The sequence below is a fragment of the Echiichthys vipera genome, assembly GCF_963691815.1.
Source record: "Echiichthys vipera genome assembly, chromosome: 5".
Lineage (NCBI taxonomy): Eukaryota > Metazoa > Chordata > Actinopteri > Perciformes > Trachinidae > Echiichthys > Echiichthys vipera.
This window is the reverse complement of record NC_139830.1, coordinates 28,046,554-28,064,431: the sequence shown is the minus strand read 5'-3', so window position 1 is coordinate 28,064,431 and position 17,878 is coordinate 28,046,554. Positions and strand designations below refer to the sequence as shown.

The 17,878-nt window shown below is 40.0% G+C and overlaps 1 long non-coding RNA gene across 1 annotated transcript; it reads right to left on the bottom strand.

The window, feature by feature from the left end:
• Positions 1-10,474: 10,474 nt before the first annotated feature.
• LOC310946867 lies at positions 10,475-17,446 on the bottom strand. Its single transcript, XR_014593193.1, has 5 exons — positions 17,297-17,446; positions 16,783-16,833; positions 12,859-12,928; positions 12,494-12,723; positions 10,475-11,501 (listed from the first exon to the last, which is right to left on the bottom strand). It is a non-coding gene; the product is annotated as an uncharacterized lncRNA (long non-coding RNA).
• Positions 17,447-17,878: the final 432 nt, after the last annotated feature.

The following is a 17,878-nucleotide window of genomic DNA, read 5'->3' as shown; positions in this document are numbered from 1 at the left end:
CGAGAGGGATCACTGTTGAGGCGGGTGAAGCTGAGCGTCTGACGGCGTTATTTTCTCCTTCAGTCTTCAGAATTGTCACTGCAGCATTATATGATATGATGCAAGGTATTGCATGGTTTAAACAACTGCGGAGGGGATGAAATAAACTTAACAGCTCATTCACCGTCACCATTTGCTCATCAATCAGAGGTGTTCCACGTCACATATTAAGAGTGAAACTGTATCTGCCAAACTGAAACGGTTCCATTAAGTGGAGAGCTATGGTGTTCATGAGAGTCTAAAAAGACAGCAGGTCAGACCACAGGGAGAGAAACAAAAAGCACTGGACAGCGCCCGTGGTTCGATCCCGTGAGGGATAGAGAGCAGTATTTCTACAGGAGAAAATGTGTTCGAAGTAACCACTGAGCTAAACCAGTGCAGCAACTACAGTAGGAAACTGGCATTATGAACATGACTCCTCTACATATGACAGGAGGGTTGTTTCACACAAAGATAAAATAAATAAACATGAATGTAAATATTGAAATGAAATAATACAACACTAGAAAGAGGAAGTTATGAATAAATGAGTAATTATTGTTTTCAATAAATCCACACGAGCCTCTGGTGTTCTAACAGAGCAACTGTAATGCACTGATTAGTGGAAATAAGTGTTGACTTATTTATCGGCCAAACTGAGACAGTTTTACTGAGTGTAACTGGTGTTTATGAGACTTTTGAACAGAAGTAAAGACAGCAGAGGGGTGCACAAGAAGCTGGATCGGTGGGTTGGCGAGTTGTCGCGCTCAAAGCCTGGGTCAGCTGTGCCACTGTGAAAGTCGCTCTCTTTGGTAACTTATGCTTTCAACGAGAAGGTTTTCAACCATGACTTAGAGCTCCGTGACCTACACTTTGGTGTGAGAGCGGATACTTAAAGCGGATTCCTAGCCCCTCCTCGGACAAGTCCGTGGAGCTTGGAGCCTGGATCGTGCAGGAGGCTCTCCGGAGACAGAGGGTCCTTCGAGACAGATCCGATCCCTTGGCATTGCCCAAGAACATCCTTAATGAGAGGTACAGGATGCGCAGCGCGTCTGTTTTTCAATGTGTTTCTTTGCCACAGGTACATATTTGCATGCATGCAGTTAGTGATGCTGAAACTCTGAGCAGAAATACGGTGTGCTGTACTATCCACAGGGTTGTAGCTGCGCTCAACTCATTGCTCAATATGTTTGTGAAGTTTCAGAGCTTTTTGCCCACTCACACTGTCAAGGAAGGATTTTGTTATGTGTAGCTTAAAACGTTCCAATTCTTATGTCAGATGAAAAACTTATTGACTAAAGTTTATGTAATTATGTCCAGTGTGGTGTGTTTCACCTTTGCATTCCCTGGAATATAAAATAAAGCAGGTTGGACGTTTCATCATCACTCTGTTGGGATTAACGGCATCAATTCTGCATTTGGCAAAGTTGTTTTTAGACAATATGCAGAATCTTTTCACTTGTGAATTTACATGATCGGCTTTTTTTCTTTTTGTCAGCACGCTTTGTTGTACAACCCTCAGATCAGACCAAAGGGAGAGAAACAAAAACACTGGACAGCGCCCGTGGTTCGATCCCGTGAGGGATAGAGAGCAGTTTCTGACATAGAAATGTTGTTCGAAGTAACCACTGAGCTAAACCAGTGCAACAGCTAAAACAGGAAACTGGCTTTATGAACATGACTCATCTACATATGACGGTAGGTTTGGCTGTTAACAGTAAAAAGGACTTTGACGGTGGGTAAAGTATGGAGGCTGTGAAATGACAAATTGATTGATAAATAAATAAACAAGAAAATGCTAAAATAAATACAAAATGAAATATTCAAATGAAATAATAGAACAATAGAAAGAGGAAGTTATGAATAAATGAGTAATTATTGTTTTCTATGAATCCACACGAGCTTCTGGTGTTCTAACAGAGCAACTGTAATGCACTGATTAGTGGAAATAACTGTTTACTTATTTGTCGGCCAAACTGAGACAGTTCTACTGAGTGTCACTGGTGTTTATGAGACTTTTGAACAGAAGTAAAGACAGCAGAGGGGTGCACTATGAAGCGTGCTGAACATCCCCAGGGTGTCTCTGACAAATATGAAACTCTCAATCAGAGTTAAACGGTACCACGGAGCTCACCGTAGAGTTCATTTGTCTGGGTTTCTGCTTCAGTTTGAACACACCTTATCATAAAAAGGACGTGTAAGGCATCATTTGACTCACTCTTTGGACAGATCAAGGGCCTCTTAATTCACTAAAGACATCATTATAATGAATTCATATGAGCTGTTCAAGAGCATAATAACAGCAAGGGATAACACGGTTCCACATAATAAAGTTATGGAGGCGTGCTGACAAAAAGAAAAATAGCCGATCATGTAAATTCACAAGTGAAAAGATTCTGCATATTGTCTGAAAACAACTTTGCCAAATGCAGAATTGATGCCGTTAATCCCAACAGAGTGATGATGAAACGTCCAACCTGCTTTATTTTATATTCCAGGGAATGCAAAGGTGAAACACACCACACTGGACATAATTACATAACCTTTAGTCAATAAGGTTTCCATCTGACATAAGAATTTATTTTTTTAATAATACACACAAACGCAAATTGCATGGGAGACGAACCCCGCATGCAAAACTGCCAGACAGAGGACCTGCTTCCACTCTTCCAATGTGTCACAGAGCTGGGAGTTTTTCTTTGATCTCAAACACTATAAAATCCTTCCTTGACAGTGTGAGTGGGCAAAAAGCTCTGAAACTTCCCGGACATATTGAGCAATGAGTTGAACGCAGCTACAACCCTGTGGATAGTACAGCACACCGTATTTCTGCTCAGAGTTTCAGCATCACTAACTGCATGCATGCAAATATGTACCTGTGGCAAAGAATCGCAGTGACACAGACACACTGTGAAACACTAAGTGCACGGCTTCTTCGCCAACATAAGGTCCAACAAGGACGATCGAATAATAGTGATGAGAATCTGTGTCTGTCATGATGGAAGTCTAGGAAGCTGCTTGAAGCCGCTCTAACACCAAAGTGTAGGTCACGGAGCTCTAAGTTTGAGTTGAAAACCTTCTCCAGACCAGGTTTGGTTGAAAGCATAAGTTTCCATGGTGATACAGCGACGCTGAAAGAGAGTGACTCGTATCACAGCTGACCTACTCGCTAACCCACTGATCGAGCTTCGTAGTACACCCCTCTGATCAGACCAGAGGAAGAAACACAAAAGCACTGGACAGCGCCCGTGGTTCGATCCCGTGAGGGATAGAGAGCAGGATTTCTAGAGGAGAAATGTTGTTCAAAGTAACCACTGAGCTAAACCAGTGCAGCAGCTGCAGCAGGAAACTGGCTTTATGAACACGACTCCTCTACATATTACAGGAGGTTTGTTTCACACAAAGGTCTGGAGAGGAAATATTCTTCTATTTTGAATGTTTTACAGTAAAGAGGACTTTTATGGTGGGTAAAGTACGTGATAAATTGATTGATAAATATGTCAACGAGAAAATTCTGTTAGCCAGTTTCCTGCTGTAGCTGCTGCACTGGTTTAGCTCAGTGGTTACTTCGAACAACAATTCTTCTGAAGAATTTCTGCTCTCTATCCCTCACGGGATCAAACCACGGGCGCTGTCCAGTGCTTTTGTTTTTATCCGTCGAGTCTAAACTGCATTGGGCAGCATAGTGTTAGCTAACAACTGCCGGTGTTGTAGTGACGCCACGGGATTTCTCCGTTCATCGTTCATACATGAGAAAAATTGTAATAATAAATCGTTTTAATTCAAAAAAGTTGCATTTATGGGGGATTCGTCTTTACATTACATTTGATTTAAAATAGAAATACAAATATGGTTGAATCCCATGTGACAGTGAGCACGAGTCCCTCTCTGTAGAGTAGTTGACTCGGTGCCCTGGGAGAGCTCAGTGGTTACATTGTGTGAAACAAAACTCCTGTCATATAGAGGTAAATTAGATATAAATAGATTTAGTTACTCGTTTATTTAGAACTTTTTGTTGCTATTGTTCTATTACTTTATTTAAATCATTATTTTGTATTTATGTCAGAATTTTCTCATTTACTTATTTATCAATCAATTCGTCATTTCACATCCTCCATATTTTACCAACCGTAAAATAATGTACTACGAAGCTGGATTAGTGGGTTAGCGAGTTGTTGCGCTCAAAGCCTGGTTCAGCTGTGACCATAGACTGTATAAATGAATGAATCCTCCACAAATGCAACTTTTTCTGAATTAAAATGATTAATTATTACAATTTTTTTCATGTATGAACGATGAACGGAAGAATCCTGGAGAGTCGCTACAACACCGGCAGTTGTTAGCTAACAATGATTAGCTCGGGGCAGTACGGTGAAGGCATTAAAACGTCTTTTTTAACCACTAATATAACACCAGACCTCTGCAGTAGCATTATAAGAGTCCCTACACAGAAAATAAAGCACCAACAACATAGTTAGTGAACCCAGAGTTTATTAAGAGTGTTTTAAAGACTTACCTACTAGCCCCTGTACCAGCTCCTCTCATAGTAAAGTCCATTTAAGTCAGTTACCAAAGTAAGTCCAAAAGGAAGGAGCCCACTGGTGTAAGGACTCGTCTCATGCTAACGCAGAGGTTGGTTGCTATTTTGAGCAGTATTAGTGGTTAAAAAAGCTGTTCTAATGCCTTCACCGTGCTGCCCCGAGCTAATTATTGTTAGCCACTGCCGTCTGTTAGCGACTCTCCAGGATATCTCGGTTAATCTTTCATACACATAAGAAAAACTGTCTCGATGGCTTATTTCATGACATGAATTTGCCGAAAAAGACCATGGGATGATTTTACGCTGGAATTTCACTTTAAAGTGAGCATCTTCATACACTATGAGCAAGACATAATAAAGAAAGGTTGTTCTACGAAGGCTTTGAAACAGCTTCACACTCCTGTTTTGTGGATATGCTTTATAGCCATAGACAGTCTCTGTTCGAGGATTTCCTGCCTCAGGTCTCACTTTGAGGTTCAGGCAGAGAAACAAAAGCACTGGACAGCACCCCTGGTTCAATCCCGTGAGGGATAGAGAGCAGGAATTCTTCAGTAGAATTTTTGTTCGAAGTAACCACTGAGCTAAACCAGTGCAGCAGCTACAGAAGGAAACCGGCTTTATGAACACGACTCCTCTACATATGACAGGAGGTTTGAATGTTTTACAGTAAAAAGGACTTTTATGGTGGGTAAAATATGGTGGGCGTGAAATGACAAATTGATAAATAAATAAATAAACAATGCTTGTTGGTACTGTATTACTCGACTTCAGTGCTGCTTTTGATGTGATCGACCATGGCATTTTGATTTCCAAACTTGTTAGTTATGGTTTCACTTCTTCTGCTGTCAAGTGGTTTGCAAGCTATCTGTCTGATAGGTCTCAAAAAGTGGTAATGGTGCATTATCTTGCAAGAAGTCTCTTGAATGTGGGGTCCCACAAGGAAGCTGCCTCGGACCTCTTTTATTTTCCATTTTTACTAATGATATGCCGTATGTGCTCAATCAGACAACATTGACCATGTATGCAGATGACTCTACTCTGTATTATGCAGCACCTACATGCTCAGAACTTAATCAGGTTCTGTCTTGTGAGATTACTGAATTATTTAACTGGATTAAAACAAATAGACTTATCCTAAATATATCAAAAACGACGGCAATAATATTTGGTTCTAGAAGTAGATTATCACATAATCCAACAATAAATGTGCAATTGAACGGCCAGAATATTCAGCAAGTAAAAACTGTAAAACTCCTTGGACTCTGGCTTGATTGCACATTATCATGGTGTGATCATATCAACAAAGTTGTTTTCAAGATGGGTAGAGCTGTTGCAATTACACGTAAATGTGCACCATTCATCAATTCGCAGTTGCTAAAAAGTGTTGTTTGTACATTGGTGCTATGCCATTTAGACTATTGTTCTGTTGTATGGGCTGCTGCATCAAACTGTCTGCTAAAACAATTACAAGTGGCTCAAAACAAAGCTGCAAGACTGGTACTTAGTTGTTCCACAAGAACTAGTGTTACTGTGATGCATGAATGTCTTGGTTGGCTGACAGTCGAGCATAGACTATCTGCAAACATTTTAATATACTATCACAGAATTATTAATACCAAAACTCCTGGATCTTTTTATGATAAAATAACATATTGCTCAGATTCACATTCGCACTACACTAGAGGGGCGGATAGTCGACAAATAGCATTACCACTACCCAAATCAAACTCAATGAAAAGGACTGTATTTTATAGGGCAACTGTTCTTTGGAACAATCTACCTGTTATGATTCGCGATACAAAGGGAAAATTTGCTTTTAAAAAGAGACTAAGAAGGTTTTATTCATTTTAATTGTTTGACTTAGCAAGGATTGTCCTGTTTATTAATGTATGAACGGAATTTTATCCTTCAACTTTGTTATTGTTTTTATTGTTTTTATTTATTTTTATTATTGTTCTTAATTTTAATCTCTTTATTTATTGTTGTGTTTTTATATATTTTTTTATTTTTATTTTTTTATTTTTTTATTTTTCTTATTTTTGGCTAAGGTTGTGACCTTGCCAAATTAAGTGTGTAAAACTGTTTTATGACCTCGGTGGACCCCAGGAAGACTAGCTGTCGTCTAGGCGTCAGCTAATGGGGATCCTTTTCAATAAATAAATAAATAAATAAACAGGAAAATGCTGAAATAAATCCGTGGAGCTCGGAGCCTGGATCGTGCAGGAGGTTCTCCAGAGACAGAGGGTCCTTCGAGACAGATCCGATCCCTTGGCATTGCCCAAGAACATCCTTAATGAGAGGTACAGGATGCGCAGCGTGTCTGTTTTTCAATGTGTTTCTTTGCCACAGGTTCATATTTGCATGCATGCAGTTAGTGATGCTGAAACTCTGAGCAGAAATACGGTGTGCTGTACTATCCACAGGGTTGTAGCTGCGCTCAACTCATTGCTCAATATGTTTGTGAAGTTTCAGAGCTTTTTGCCCACTCACACTGTCAAGGAAGGATTTTGTTATGAGTAGCTTAAAACGTTCCAATTCTTATGTCAGATGAAAAACTTATTGACTAAAGTTTATGTAATTATGTCCAGTGTGGTGTGTTTCACCTTTGCATTCCCTGGAATATAAAATAAAGCAGGTTGGACGTTTCATCATCACTCTGTTGGGATTAACGGCATCAATTCTGCATTTGGCAAAGTTGTTTTCAGACAATATGCAGAATCTTTTCACTTGTGAATTTACATGATCGGCTATTTTCTTTTTGTCAGCACGCTTTGTTGTACAACCCTCAGATCAGACCAAAGGGAGAGAAACAAAAACACTGGACAGCGCCCGTGGTTCGATCCCGTGAGGGATAGAGAGCAGTTTCTGACATAGAAATGTTGTTCGAAGTAACCACTGAGCTAAACCAGTGCAACAGCTATAGTAGGAAACTGGCTTTATGAACATGACTCATCTACATATGACAGGAGGTTTGACTGTTAACAGTAAAAGGACTTTGACGGTGGGTAAAGTATGGAGGCTGTGAAATGACAAATTGATTGATAAATAAATAAACAAGAAAATGCTAAAATAAATACAAAATGAAATATTCAAATGAAATAATAGAACAATAGAAAGAAGAAGTTGTGAATAAATGAGTAATTATTGTTTTCTATAAATCCACACGAGCTTCTGGTGTTCTAACAGAGCAACTGTAATGCACTGATTAGTGGAAATAACTGTTTACTTATTTATCGGCCAAACTGAGACAGTTCTACTGAGTGTCACTGGTGTTTATGAGACTTTTGAACAGAAGTAAAGACAGCAGAGGGGTGCACTATGAAGCGTGCTGAACATCCCCAGGGTTTCTCTGACAAATACTAAACTCTCAATCAGAGTTTAACGGTACCACGGAGCTCACCGTAGAGTTCATTTGTCTGGGTTTCTGCTTCAGTTTGAACACACCTTATCATAAAAAGGACGTGTAAGGCATCATTTGACTCACTCTTTGGACAGATCAAGGGCCTCTTAATTCACTAAAGACATCATTATAATGAGTTCATATGAGCTGTTCAAGAGCATAATAACAGCAAGGGACAACACGGTTGAACATAATAAGGCTATGGAGGCGTGCTGACAAAAAGAAAATAGCCGAACATGTAAATTCACAAGTGAAAAGATTCTGCATATTGTCTAAAAACAACTTTGCCAAATGCAGAATTGATGCCATTAATCCCAACAGAGTGATGATGAAACGTCCAACCTGCTTTATTTTATATTTCAGGGAATGCAAAGGTGAAACACACCACAATGGACATTATTACATAACCTTTAGTCAATAAGTTTTCCATCTGACATATGAATTTATTTTTTTAATAATACACACAAACGCAGATTGCATTGGAGACGAACCCCGCATGCAAAACTGCCAGACAGAGGACCTGCTTCCACTCTTCCAATGTGTCACAGAGCTGGGAGTTTTTCTTTGATCTCAAACACTATAAAATCCTTCCTTGACAGTGTGAGTGGGCAAAAAGCTCTGAAACTTCCCGAACATATTGAGCAATGAGTTGAGCGCAGCTACAACCCTGTGAATAGTACAGCACACCGTATTTCTGCTCAGAGTTTCAGCATCACTAACTGCATGCATGCAAATATGTACCTGTGGCAAAGAATCGCAGTGACACAGACACACTGTGAAACACTAAGTGCACGGCTTCTTCGCCAACATAAGGTCCAACAAGGACGATCGAATAGTGAATAGTGATGAGAATCTGTGTCTGTCATGATGGAAGTCTAGGAAGCTGCTTGAAGCCGCTCTAACACCAAAGTGTAGGTCACGGAGCTCTAAGTTTGAGTTGAAAACCTTCTCCAGACCAGGTTTGGTTGAAAGCATAAGTTACGATGGTGATACAGCGACGCTCAAAGAGAGTGACTTCTGTATCACAGCTGACCTACTCGCTAACCCACTGATCGAGCTTCGTAGTACACCCCTCTGATCAGACCAGAGGGAGAAACACAAAAGCACTGGACAGCGCCCGTGGTTCGATCCCGTGAGGGATAGAGAGCAGGATTTCTACAGGAGAAATGTTGTTCGAAGTAACCACTGAGCTAAACCAGTGCAGCAGCTGCAGCAGGAATCTGGCTTTATGAACACGACTCCTCTATATATGACAGGAGGTTTGAATGTTTTACAGTAAAAAGGACTTTTATGGTGGGTAAAATATGGTGGGTGTGAAATGACAAATTGATTGATAAATAAATAAACAAGAAAATGCTAAAATAAATCTGTGGAGCTCGGAGCCTGGATCGTGCAGGAGGTTCTCCAGAGACAGAGGGTCCTTCGAGACGGATCCGATCCCTTGGCATTGCCCAAGAACATCCTTTATGAGAGGTACAGGATGCGCAGCACGTCAGCAGTTAGTGATGCTGAAACTCTGAGCAGAAATACGGTGTGCTGTACTATCAGCAGGGTTGTAGCTGCGCTCAACTCATTGCTCAATATGTTCGGGAAGTTTCAGAGCTTTTTGCCCACTCAGACTGTCGAGGAAGGATTTAGTTATGTGTAGCTTAAAACGTTCCAATTCTTATGTCAGATGGAAACCTTATTGACTAAAGGTTATGTAATTATGTCCAGTGTGGTGTGTTTCACCTTTGCATTCCCTGAAATATAAAATAAAGCAGGTTGGACGTTTCATCATCACTCTGTTGGGATTAATGGCATCAATTCTGCATTTGGCAAAGTTGTTTTCAGACAATATGCAGAATCTTTTCACTTGTGAATTTACATGATCGGCTATTTTTCTTTTTGTCAGCACGCCTCCATAGCTGTATTATGTGGAACCGTGTTGTCCCTTGCTGTTATTATGCTCTTGAACAGCTCATATGAATTCATTATAATGATGTCTTTAGTGAATTAAGAGGCCCTTGATCTGTCCAAAGAGTGAGTCAAATGATGCCTTACACGTCCTTTTTATGATAAGGTGTGTTGAACCTAAAGCAGAAACCCAGACAAATGAACTCTACGGTGAGCTTCGTGGTACCGTTTAACTCTGATTGAGAGTTTCATATTTGTCAGAGAAACCCTGGGGATGTTCAGCACGCTTCATAGTGCACCCCTCAAGTCGGACCAGAGGGAGAAACAAAAGCACTTGAACCAATTACACAGTATTGCAAACTCTCCAGTGTGTAGAGTTGAATGTGAGTTTATTATAGTAAAAACAAAAAACATCTATCTATCTATCTATCTATCTATCTATCTATCTATCTATCTATCTATCTATCTATCTATCTATCTATCTATCTATCTATCTATCTATCTATCTATCTATCTATCTATCTATCTATCTATCCATCTATCCATCTATCTATCTATCTATCTATCTACCTATCTATACCACTGCTGTCCTAGCATGTTTTTTTAAATAACCAAGGCACTTCAACAAAAAACTTTATTTGGTAAAAAAAAAGTGCAGTGAGAAAATGAGAGAACAGTGTTCATTGTGTCAGAAGAGACGATTTAAATAATGTTTTCTTCTGGCTACATGATTAAAAGATGAACAGGAAGTGTAGAGGCCACAGCTTTGAATGACTTCAGCCCATCTACACCCACAGGACATCACTAGTTTCTCACACTGCTCTGGTTTGATCTTGGTCCGTTCTGACTCTGTCTCTTCCACAGTTCACTAACTGCAGTGGGTTTCTTAGTCATTACTTTGTTGCCAAGGATTTTCCAGAGATTTTCTATAGGGATTAGATCTGGACTCTCACATTCTCCTCCAGATTTAACTCACTTCTTTACAAATTTTGGGTTCCGTCTTTCCCGAGTCTTGACGCCGAACATAATGTTTCCCATCAGACCCAAATAATTGAACTTTAATGTCATGTCATGGTTTTGGGGATGTTTTCTGCAGCAGGAGTTGGGCCTCTGGTACATCTTCATGACAGGGTGAATGCAAATGTTTATGTGAACCTCCTTCAGCAACATGCAACACCTTCACTGTAACTGTCTCCCAATCAGCTGCAATTTTCATCCAAGACAATGCCCCCTGTCACACTGTAAAACAGGTGAAGCAGTTCCTTGAAGCTGAAAATATTGAAGCAATGAAAAGGCCAGTCCAGATTCCAGATCTAAACCCCATAGAGAAAAATCCTTGGCAACAAAGTAATGGCTAAGAAACCCACTACAGTTACTGAACTGAAGAAGTGACTGACTGAAGAAGAATGGACGCAGATCAAAGCAGAGCAGTGTGAGAAACTAGTGATGTCCTGTGGGCGCAGATGTGCCGAAGTCATTCAACACTACACTTCCTGTTCACTTCTGAACTTCCACGATGAATCCCTCATGTTGTCTGGCAGTCTGTATCAAGGACCCTCCACAGAGACAGACTCAACAGAGGCCACAGTAAGGTTGGAGCTTGATGCAGCCGTAGTCCTGTGGTGCCACGACAGATCTTGATGTGTTCTGAAAGGAAAGTGAGGGAGAGATTAAGCTCCGTAGCACTCATTTTGCTGCACCCTGTTCATTTGTTTTGTACCAAAACACTGGTGCTACCGGTACAGAACGACTAATTTCTAGTCCCTCTGTTTTGCACTGTATTAACTCCTCGACTTGCATCCGTCGACTTTTGTCTTTCTGAGGCTCTAGCAGTCTGTAAGATCTAAGGAATCCGTTAGCTTATCCATAATGGAGCTAAATAACGCTCCAAAGTTCGGCCAAATTTTGGTGAAGGAAAAATGTCATGGCCAGTTTCAAATGGGTCCCTTTATCTCTGACCTTAAGATATCTGAAAGACAATGGGTTCTGTGGGTACCCGCAAGTCGGCCCTCTAAAGACATGCACACTTTAACACTTGTTAATCTAATGCAGGCCAAAAGCCACCAGTTTTTCCCATGCAATATACAGTGAATGTGAATGTCCAAAATAGATTATTTTAACATTACTGCATACTGGGGTCCCTAAACAGTCTTGGAGGTGCATAAATTGTGTCCGTCTGGAAATCTAATCTTGTGAATTCAGTTGTGTTCATGTGTGATGATGTCAGTCCCCATAGAAGCCACTGTAGACTCTGAGCCATGGCCTTCTGTTGAAAACTGTTGATAAACTTGTTATAGGTTCAAGAAAAGCCTTGTTTTTGAATTACAAATAATAAATGACTAATAAATTGTGTCCATACCAGGGCTGGATTAACCTGCTAGGGTGCCAAGGCCCCACGAGATGGAGCTCTTGGTTCAAAGAAAAGGCCCAATGAATCTTAGTTCAGTGTGCTCTCAAGCCTTTGTTGAACATAAAGCGTCATCTGGTGGACATAAAGAAAATGGTTCATACAGCTGAATGAAGCCTCATTTGCCCATCACTACTACTATACTAGGTACCGAATGGTAATGACAGTATGAACGCTCAGCAAGCCTTTTAATAATTGAACTTTGTATTTACAAATGGAAAGTAATACTAACTTTTTCCTTTACGTATACTGTAGTCTATGGTGATTTCCTGCTTTTCCGTTCTCCTGTTTCTTGTCAGTATGCAGGTGTAGTTTGTGGTTTTATTAGCGTACAACTCAGGATGGCCTGGGAGAACAAGCCTGCACTTCTTGGATGTGTTAGCCGGCAGGAACCCATTTGATGTCATAAACTCACAGTCGAAGGGTGGAGAGTCTGTGCAGTTTGCATAATAACAGTTCAACCTTCAATAGATAGATCAAAAGGTTATTTTTTTTAGAAGGTGCACTTCATTTAAAGTCAAAACTTACAGGAATGCATCAAAAATAAGTGCAATGAATGTGAAAATTGTATGTTGTTAATGAGTAGACTGGGCTAACCTGAGGCTTTTCTTGGTGATGCAAGCAGTGAAAATGCCAAAATCCCCTTGCCTTTTGGTAGAAATTGAACCTGCAATGAGATGACAGGTTGTTTGTATTAACCCTGTTATACTGTATTAGGATGTCAATATGCTCTTTATACACCCAACTGTAGTTTGAGTTAGTTAAAGATGTGGAATTGACAGATAAATGCAAATTTCCTCATTTTTCAGTTGAACATTTTATTCAACAGATGTTAAATGTCCGGTGTGTAGGATTTAGGGACATCTAGTGACTGAAACCTCTCCTGTGTGCCAAGCGGGGAGGAGAACTATGGCGGGCGACGTTAAATGGCCTTGTTTAGAGCCAGTGTTTGGTTTGTCAGTTCTGGGCTACTGAAGAAACATGGTATAGAAACATGGCGGACGCTGTGGAAAAGGACCTGCTCCATGTCTAAATTTAAATGGACTAATTCTAAGGTAACAAAAACACTGTAATACTTACTTTCAGGTGATTATAAACATACTATGTTGTATAAAGAATACATATTATAATATTAGCAATAGATGCCCATAAATCCTAGATACTGGACCTTAAACACACCAAACCAGCACATACTGTTCAGCCTGAGCTTGTATTGTCATCCAAACTATGGAATGATAAAATCCTTTGCACTATTTTCATGCTAAACCTCAGCGTTCAATATTACTTCTGGACTTTGATTCTTGTAAAACCCATATATTATTGTAAGATTAATAGCATGGTCTTTAAGAAGTTCAGCATTTTAGAATATTATTTGCTTTTCCACCCAAGAGTTAGATAACAAGGACCACTCTCATGCCTGTGCAGTGCGTGAAGCTAAAACACTGGAAGCAGGGACAAAAAGATAAGATAGTTGAGCCTGGGAATGTTCTCTTTTGTCCAGGTTATCGTTATTCTCAAAGCAATTTCAGTCAAAAGCAACTGGACTTGGTTATTTGTCTAGGAAGAAGTTTCACCTCTCATCCAAGAGGCTTCATCAGTTCATGGACGCATCTGACCAGGCTGGGACTGGTCCGTTGCTTGTGACTGAAATTGCTTTGGGGATAGCTAACATGGTTATTTCTAAAGTTTAAATATATATATATATATATATATATATATATATAGTATATATACCTACTTGAACCTCCAAAGCCAACCAATGAACACAAACAGAAATGTAGAAATGAGATGTGGTTTGAGGGGAAGTTACATGCTGTAATGATTTCTTGGACCCCCGGGGTAGTGACTTCCTGGAAACTTGTCATCACAGTGAACCTCTAAGGCAACCTGTGGACACGCTGTATAGAAACACTCAACTCATGAGTAAACTGTTCTTCATCAAGAAATAGTTAACAACCACATATTGGACTGTTTAGATTTTTGTTTTGTACGGATTAAACGGGTGAGATACAACATGTTAATTATCATTTATTATTATTTAAAGGCATTCATAGATGTGATTTTGAACTTTGGACAGAGCCATGCAAGTTGTTCCCCCCCGCATCCAGTCTATATGTTAAAAGAGTACTCTATAGCATTGCTGGACTCACAATTGACAGTTTAAAAAAGATCAAATTTGATGCAGCAGAACAATAATTCAGTTCAATAAAATTGAATTTATTGTGCCAAATCATGACAAAAGTTATTTCAAGACACTTACATATAGAGTAGGTCTAGACCACACTCAACGATGACTTATTTATGATTTACAGAGACCCGACTATTCCCCCATGAGCATCATCAAGTCGCATTATTATTATCTCTAATAATAATAATAGTAGTAATAATAATAATAATATCTATATCTATCTACAGTATTTATCCGGCAATCGTGTGCATTCCATGGAGACGAACACCTTCCTGTTAACAGGCAGGAACGTCGACAGACAGAGACAAACACAGACAGACACAAAGACAGAAATACAGACAGACAGTCTCAGAAATACAAGCAACCACAAAGAGATATGGTCTATTTTATTTCACAAACAACCATGTCAAAACATGGTTCCTACATTACCCAGAATGCAATTCGACCCTCGACGGCTCAGTAGGAAATTGGAGCTGTGCTATACTAGTACTATACTGTCCAAAAGCGAAGCCAAAGCATCTGGATCGCCCCCTGGTGTCTGACTGCAGTATAGGTCATAAGCCCCGACCCCTCCATGTTAGCGAAGGGACATGGACCAAAGTAAAAAGTAAAAGTACATGTCAAATACATTTTTCCCAGATAGATAGTTTCTGTCCATCTAGGTAGTTTTTATCATGCTGATATTTGTTCAAGTGTTGTTCTTGTACATTTTATCATTTTGTTATTTGATGCTATAATAATGGGGTGAAGGTTGTCTGGTTGGTGTATGGGCGTCATTTCGATAAGCTGACTCTACCGCTTGATCACTATGCACATGACTCTGGTTGCAGAATTACAACACAACTGCAGATTCATGCTGCACAGCCATCTTAGGCTTTGGTGCACTAACGTTAGCCAGCTAGCGGCTAACTTGCTTTGCTGCATGGACCTGGCATTGCTTGCTTGAGTCCACACATGCACCCTCAGCCAGCCTTACTCCCAGCACTGGGAGTCTAATAACGGGCCGCCCCGAGTCCGACACCCCGGTTGGTTTGTTGACATTTATGACCTCCATTTAACTATCACTGTTGGCTGTAGGCGAGCTGAAGAGGGACAAGGGACTCTGGAACATACAAAACGTCCCATCCTTTTGAGTTTCCTGGAAAATCTCTCCCTAAACGTTTACATAGAATTAGACCACAGGCAGAGATTATTGGATTAATGCACAGGCTGGCAGAGGCTGAAGCCTAGGGGCCTAGAAGCCTAGGGGGCACCCCGCACTATTTTTACTGGGAAAAAAAATTTGCCTCCTGTCGGGGCCCTCAACCCATTAAAAGAAATGAAATCGCTGATTGGATAGATATTTACCCACACATTTACCCAATCAGATGCCATCATGGTGCCGGGTTCATAAGGTCAGTTTTGTTGTCAATGATGCGTCACTCACTGTTACTAGACAGTATGGTGGCAAAATGTCAGAAAGGAAATGTAGTGGAGTGGATAGTGGAGCATGAAAAAGAAAAGCACAGTGACTGAAAGACCATCTATAAAAGAAAATTCATAAATTGACAGGATTTTTCAAGTTTGCGGACTCTTTTTCTGTTCTAGTGGTCATTTATTCTGATAAAGCATGATTATTTATGTGGGGGGCCCAAACTAACAGTAGCCTAGGGGCCCCTGACCACCTTAATCTGCCCCTGTCCACAGACTATGAAGGTCTAAATTTTTAAGTGAGGTAATAACCCATTCACCCATTGGCAATAAAAAACGATTAAAACTTGTAAAAATCGTGCACAGAGGACCCTTAAACCTTTAAAATGTGTCTGGAGTGGGACTTTAAGCTCCCGGCTTTGCTCAGCACTTAATGCACAGACATGACAGCGGTATCATTTATATATGTTGTCATTAATTATCTTATTGAACTCTCAGAAACAAGCAAAAAAGTGTAATTTCTAAAATGCAGAATTACTTTATTCCACTTTAAATGATGTCGCATCACAGAGGAACCTTTATTTTAGCAGAGCCGGACACCATAATGTTTAGGAAAATCAAATTACAATTTTGATCAGACAAAACAACAACAACAGCAAAACAGACACGCAAAAAACAAATACACACAAAGATGTAATCCAATCTCTCAAATCTGATTAAGGCTGGTTCTGCTGATTGATAAGCTCGTTACAGAAGCAGCAGACACCACTAAAATGTTTTCAGCGTCTTCCTGAATCTCAAAGCTCGAAACTCAACCGCCCACATCTACCTTTATAATCACAACCATGCGTATAAATAGATCATTTAAATACTTAATTGTGATACAAGTTGAAAATAATAACCATAATTTGAAGTGATCTTACCCATGAAGAGGAAGAGAAGAGACAAAGAGATGAGCATTTTCCCGATCTAACCTTGACATTTGACAAAAACAAAATGTGGTGAAGTCGCTGAGAAGGAAAAAAACAAACATATCTGTCTCTAAGAAGACAACATGTTAGACTTTCAAATGACATTTGAATGGCCATGCGATCCAAAGTGTTTTCATCATGACAACAGTAACAGATGTATGTGCTGGCTCATTCGGAGCTCATTCGGAGCTGTCACACTATGGAAGTGAATTCTTAGATATAAGAAATACACATGCCATGTTTAATATCATTATTGATCCTCCCCTGTACAGCAGCAGTGCATAAACCACAGTTTGAAAAGCTTGTAAAAAACAGTAAACCATTAAATCAGATTAGTATTTCACTTTTATGGGAACAGTAACCCATTTAAAACCCTAATGTCATGAGTAAATATGTTGTGTGCCAACCCGTCTCATGCACTTTTTCAGAGGAATTTAAAAATGTGTGTGAAATATAAATGTCTTACCGTTTCTTGTTTTGTTCTTTTCTCTTCTGTGACTTGCAGCAGCGGGCGGCAGACACCAAAGGATCAGTGTGATGGACTGGGCTGGGATGGGCAGGGCAAGATGAGGAAAGCAGCTGGGTGGAAGAGCCTTAAAGTGCTGCTGTACTGTATGGTACCCAATATTTTTCCCCTAGAATGGCAAAGGCACGATTCAACCCACTCTGCCTGTGATTGACTGAGTGAAAGTGGACACAGCCTGGCCGTAGATACAGGCGGTCAGAGGCAAAACAGGAGGCCTGGCTGTTTTCACTTTGTCATAAAAGAGAGGCTGAGACAGAATGGGTCATCGCAGATGTAAAAAATGTACATGTTTCTTATTGTTTGCAATATGTTCAATGTCTCCAGAGTTTAGCTACAGAGTCTATATTTTTGAGATTGATTGAGAAAACAATATTACAACAAAATTATATTGGGAAACAAATGTGAAAGATAGACTATGAAAGCTGTGATACTGCACACCTACAGTATGTCTTCCTCATAACCCTCTCTCCATCTTTCAATAAACCTTCATGTTCCCAGCAAAACAATCCAGTTTGAAGTGAT